The following is a 6,034-nucleotide window of genomic DNA, read 5'->3' as shown; positions in this document are numbered from 1 at the left end:
AGGAAGTAGAGAGCACAACAAAATTTTAATAAAGACTTTAAATTATTTTTGTTTCGCTAAGCCTTTATTTGTTTAATAAAAGAAAAGTCGACTATGTAACAGTCTTTTGGAGGTCGGAGCGGTTTCCATATTATTTTTTACCCATTTTTTTTTGTGCCACGGAGAATTGAAATACGACGGACTTCCATATCGATAACTAGATTGAAATGTCCAATATTTCCACACCAGTTTAAGAGTGTTATCGCCAAATCTCAGTGATTGGGGAACAAGCGGTCTCCGATTTTTAATGATGATTAGCTCGTTGGATTCGTCTTTCAATTCTGTATAGTAGCTTTTAATTGTCTTCGGCAATTGCCTAAAATCGATGGTATTTTACGACAATTTTTATGGTAAAGTGGTACACCCGTGGATTCTTCTTCTGCAATCCTTGTGTTCGTGTAGCTGGACAATCCATAATGACATGTAATGGAGTTTTCTTCTCTTCGCCACATCTCTCTGCAAAATTCCGATTCTGTGAGTCCCATTATGTGCAGATGTTTGTTCTTTTACAATGACCGGTATTGCACGCGATGATTAAGCCTTAGGTCTTCTCGTGATTTATTTAGCAAGAAATTTGTATTTTTAAGTTTGGTCCATCGATTATGGTTCTGCTATGTTTAACGAGTTGTGAGGTTTTCCCATTGTTCTTTATGTTTTTCTTGTAGAACTTTCTGATAGTGCTCTTTGCGTCATGTAGTCAGTCCTAAGTGGTGATGGGCCACAAAAGTGGTTTCGCTGCCTAGACGTGCTAAACTATCGCTCTTTCATTACCCTCAATGTTACTGTGCCCGGGACCCAGTGAAGGTTGACTTTGTTATTGTTGGAAAGGCATTGCAGTGACTGCATGCATTCTATATAAGTTTTGATTTAAAGCAGTGGAGTTTAAAGCTTTGAGTGAAGCTTGACTGTCTGAACATATGTTAATGATCTTTATCTTTGACATCAAGAGAGGTCATATTCTTGCATGCTTCAGTGATTGCACAGATTTCAGCTTGTGTGATAGTGCATAGTTGTCCAGTGGTTTTGATATGTCTAGCGTGAGTTCGCTAGAGAAACTCCAAAGCCAGAGCTCGAGTCGTCTTAGAATCCTCTGTATAAACGTTTATGTCTAACGGTTTAAACGGGTTATTAACTTCCCAAAAGTCTCTTGTCGGGAAGTTGACACTATATTTTTTATGAAAGACGTATTGAGGGGTGCACTTATCGGTGTGCATAGTGAATTCAGAGAATAGTTACTTCAGGCTTATCAATAATGGTTGCATGTCCATGATTACTGCTTTTCCAGCAGTTTACATTTTTCAGCCTTATAGCAACGATTGTGGCTTCTTGCTCTGCAAATAACTCTACTGGGAGAATGTTCATTAGTACTTCCAGCGATTTGGTGATGTAGATTTCATAACACCTGTGATGCCCATAGGATCATCCTTTGTACGTGTTCTAGTGCCATTTTTTTATATTACCGGCTTTTGCCTTGTGATGATACCAGACATGGCTACCGTAAAATAGATTGGTCTAATATGCAGTGTATAGCCCTGGACGACCTTGGCCTTACGCCCCAAGTTTTTCCAAAGGCAACTCTGCATTGCCAATATATTTTCGTTGCTTTTTTTTAACTCTTTCCGAACGTGTTGTTTCCAACTCAATTATTTTTCAAGTATTACTCCTAAAACTTGACTTGGTTCTCTAAAGAAAGTAGTAACACCGTTCAGCTTAGGTAGTTTAAAGTTCCTCGCTTTCCTGGCGTTGGTAAAACGAGTTTGTTTTCTGTGGGTTAACTGAGAGGCCGTGCTCAGTGCACCATTTTTCCACTATAGAAAGTGCGAATTTCATAAGTGAGCTCAAAGTACTTTCGAATTTACCAATGATCAGGTGACCAGATCATGCCGCAAAACCTTCCGTATTGAACCCAGCACTGTTCAGTTCCCTCAGGAGGCTATCGATCACCATATTCCAAAGGATAGGTGAAAGAACACCACCCTGAGACAACCTTTCCACTATTCATCTCTGCTCGAGCTGATGAAATTAGCTTAATCGATCTGCTCTTTAACATAAACTCTATCCATTCTAATACGTTCCATCCACATTGAAGTGTTTGGCGGCTTTTTTGATGGATTCGTAGGCTATGAGATTGAAGGCACCGACTATATTAGGAACGCTCCAAGAGCGTGTTCTTTAAGCTTTGAGCGCTTGTTCTATCTTGCTTACTACGTTGTGGATGGCCGATTCCACTGACTTGCCTGCTACATATGCATGCTTTGACGTGCAGTGGTTTGATGTAGGGCTCATCTCTTATATATTGTCTATCACCTTTCCATAAATTTTTAAAAGAATGGATGTGAGACTTATAGGTCTGTATGCCTCAGCTAGCAGAGTACGTTTAGCTTTCCGCTTGGAAGATAAATATGACTTTCACTTCCTGCCAATTTTGGGGATGTGGCGAAAGCCAGACTAGCTTGAAATAAGCTGACCAAGGTAGGAATTAGAATTTCACCTGACTCTCTTATAAGAGCTGTTAAAATCTGATCCACTCAGGAGATTTAATGGTTTTGAGGTATTGATCGCCCACTTAACTCTCTCCGCCGTGATAAGTTTCCTCGGCCATAGTCCAATCTTTTTGCTTTGGATTGCGCTTATGCTTTTTCTTGGCACTGCTATGTATACAATTCGTATCAATACCGGGAAAGTGCTTCTGAATAAGCACTTCTAAAGTTTCTTCATTAGTAGTAGTGGGATTACCGTTCGTGTACTGATGTTCTGGAGTGTAATCTTTAGGGAGAGCTAACTTGAGTCTTGCCATCGGCAATAAACTCAAGAAAAAATTATTTAATTGTTGTAATGTACGAATGTCGGCCATTGGAAACCTACAGGTAGAATATACACACCGCTTGTGCGAGTAATTCACGAAGTTATGACACTAAAATGTAGTGAATGTTCGGAGAGTCGCCTTCCTTGCAGCTTCGATTGTTCCACGGAACTGAGTATGGGGTGTTGTAGCTGGCCTCACCCACTGTCGTTCCACATATAATTAACCCAGTACTTTTGTGCTGCAAGCCCACAGAAGTGTTGGAAAAAAAGTTGGTGCAAAAAATGCAGATTTTTTCCTTCTTTCCGCGGGCTCTACAGCTGGAAACAGCATCTGGAACGGTACTAAGCAGTCCTTTTTTATCGGTCTACTATTCTTTTACGTTATCAATACAAAAACGCGTCGCACAAAGCATGATGTGTTAGAAGTATTGTAATCAGCACACCACCCAATTTCCCTTAGTCGCTCCATTAGGAAAACTTGGGTCTAGTGCTGAAAAGTCAACATTACTTGTAACACAACATACTATTCTTGGCCGCAAATACCACTCTCTGAGAAGTACAGAAAAATCAATTTTTTCGATCAACAGTGTGAGTATCCGTCCGAATTTCAGTCTTTAAACACAAAAATTGAACTTTCTCATGCCTCTGGTTACGAAAAATCAACTACTTTGACGAAAAGTAACTGGTGGTGACGATATGGATTAATAGATTGACAAAATTCGGCCATGAATGAATCAAACTTATTGAAGTTGTCAGATAACTGATGAAATAGATGGAAAAATCACAACATGAAATTATGCAGAATGTCTGCTGGAAAATTGACACAACTTTGAGAACGGACGGATCACATCAACGGCAAAATTGCTCATGTTTTTCCGCCTAAAGGTTGGCAATATTTCCCACTATTAAATTTTTTCTAACAAAAGTCATCCGAACGGAAATACTTGCGGTTCCCCTGTGGCACCAGTAATTTTGATTCAAAAACGTAATTTTTCGAAAAGTACATCGGTCGAGGTAAAACAACATTTGATTTTTCTCACAAACAAATCTAGTTTTTATTGAAATCTAACCAATACCCTCTCTAGCGAGAGAGTATTGATCTAACACATTTGTAGTCGTTGTTGAGGTTTTGCATTTTTCAAAAAGCTATCATCGAAAATACAATAAAAAGCGAACAAAGGTAGGCTTTTCAGCGAAACTCTTAAGTCCAAAAGCGCCTTACATCGCATGTAAACATTGCGATAGTAAACCTGGCCTTAAGAAGAAACCATTGGTGTGGAGATCATTTTTTTGACACATTAGTGTCCGCTACGATCCACACTGTAGCAACAATACATCAAACTTTTGCAGCAAATAACATTGATTGACTTTGAACAGAACATATCCAACACGATTACAATAACTGAACGCATTTTTTGCTATTAATACTGGTTGATGTCTCCGCAAAAGTCATGTTCCACGTGATTCTATAATATATCGATAGCTTTCTATGCCAACACGTTTTTTCAACATTCTCATCAATAAAGTTACACGCTGCAATCAATGATCTCACGATAAATTAAAAACTTCTGCTAGAGATGTGCGGGCCGCCCGAATTTTCCGTCAACCCGACTTTTAAACCCGACCCGAACTGGTTCTGGTCTGGCGGGTCTGTAATTCAGTCGGGTCGGATCTGGTCGGGTTTCAAGTAAAAACTTCTGGCTGACCCGAAAAAAGAAGTAAATGACCATTGCAAAATTTAAAAGAGACGCGCGAAACTATTTTTCAGTAGATGGGATGTAATATCGTGTTAGTCAGTTCAATGTTTTTCTGCATCACGCATTCTAATTCATTAATGAGTCAATTTTAGATTTTGAATTTTTTCGGGTTTCTGGTTTCGGGCGGGTTTCTTATCGTTTCGGGTTGAAAAATTGCGTGTCTACATTTGGGCGGGCTCGGGTCTGACGGGTTTTCCGAAAAAGGCAGACCCGCACATCTCCACTTCTGCCACAATAAAAGAAGAAAAAAACTATGGAAATCTTCTCGACTTACCCACTTCAAGCACATATTCCTTTCTATATATATCTAAAATGTAACCACTGAAACGTAATTCGAAAAGCAAATCCAATTAAAACTTTAAAATGTTACTCTTATGGAAGTAAACATGTCAAGCGATATGTTGAATGGAATATACCTATAAAAATACTCGACATTAGTCAATTTTACACAGTTCTATGGAGTTTTGTTCTTATGTGGAAAAGCATTAAGATGTGTGCTCCTTTGCAGTTGATGCCGTTCGGAAAGAGAGTTAATAGGCAGGGAAGAGTTTAACAATGGGTACTGTGGAAATTGTGTTGTTTATTAAACAATTTTTTTTTTCGGAACAACTTCTCCTAAAATCGACAATATTTTCAGTTTATGTTCCGAAAAGTTGAGCATTGTGAACGTAAGATAAGTATGATTGGACCGGGGCTTTGCAAACAAAATTTTGAAATTAATAACAAGGTTATCACGTTACATACAAAATTCAATTTTACAAACGGAGAAAACCCAATGAAAATCAAAAACGAAACGAAACTGTTGTTTTAACCGAACCACTATAGAGTACTTTATCGCAGGATGTCCTTTTATTGTATGAAACAAGGTTCGAAACCTGAAAATTGAGAGAAAAAATTGATTGAAATGAACATGAGAGATGAACGAAAGTACTTTTTACGTGTGTACGAACTTCGATTTTTGTAATTTTTATTTTTCTTACTCAACTTTATCTTATAGCGGAAGCGAACACATTTTACTCGAAAACGTAGTAAAAGGACATTTTTCTCGAGAAAGTAGCTGTCCGTCTAAGCAATTTTTGAACTTTGGTTATCATGGCCCTACGTTAGTGAAGGGCCGTGACGCAAGTCGGTTTACACTAAAAAATTTGTCAAAAAAAATGTTTCCGTAGGACTGAGGAACATACTCAACTTTTTTGACTTATCCCCCTCCGCTCCTACTACCACTTCTTTTATTCATAATCTAGGCGTCCATACGAGTTCAGCGAGCTATCACACGCCTCACAAGGTTAAGATTTGGCCGAGACATTAAATTTCAAAACTTGAAAATTTGTATGAAGAAATTGATTTCCATACATTTTGAAATAGATGAATTTCACCAACCTTTGTCCATAACTCAGAAAATATGGCAGATAGAAAGTTCGTTTAAAAGACCA

The sequence above is a fragment of the Bradysia coprophila genome (assembly GCF_014529535.1).
Source record: "Bradysia coprophila strain Holo2 chromosome X unlocalized genomic scaffold, BU_Bcop_v1 contig_128, whole genome shotgun sequence".
NCBI classification, from domain to species: domain Eukaryota; kingdom Metazoa; phylum Arthropoda; class Insecta; order Diptera; family Sciaridae; genus Bradysia; species Bradysia coprophila.
Note: the sequence above shows the minus strand (reverse complement) of the source record.